This window comes from Octopus sinensis, unplaced genomic scaffold (assembly GCF_006345805.1).
Source record: "Octopus sinensis unplaced genomic scaffold, ASM634580v1 Contig00646, whole genome shotgun sequence".
In the NCBI taxonomy this organism is placed as follows: domain Eukaryota; kingdom Metazoa; phylum Mollusca; class Cephalopoda; order Octopoda; family Octopodidae; genus Octopus; species Octopus sinensis.
The window spans coordinates 2,174-2,500 of record NW_021824147.1 but is presented as its reverse complement, the minus strand read 5'-3'; positions in this window follow the sequence as shown (position 1 = coordinate 2,500).

Genomic DNA, 327 nt, shown 5'->3' with positions numbered 1-327 from the left:
GAAGAGCACATTTTCAGAATAGAGAGGAACTATCCAATATGACATATTATCCGGAGTATCTTCTCAAACCTCATTTATTAATACATTTTCAATTTCAAGGCTATATTTTGCAAGATATGGCGTATAGACATCTCGACGAAGCAGCGAAATACCGCTGCAAATTCTGAGGACTCCAATGGAAGAGAAAAAGTCAAACTTGTATCATTTCACACAAAACCAACAAGAATAAAACTTAATGTTGTGAAGCATTTAGTCCGGCGCCATATTGTTTTGGCAGTTTTCTTATTATCCATTAACAATTTATTCATGAATACTTTTGCCGTGCAT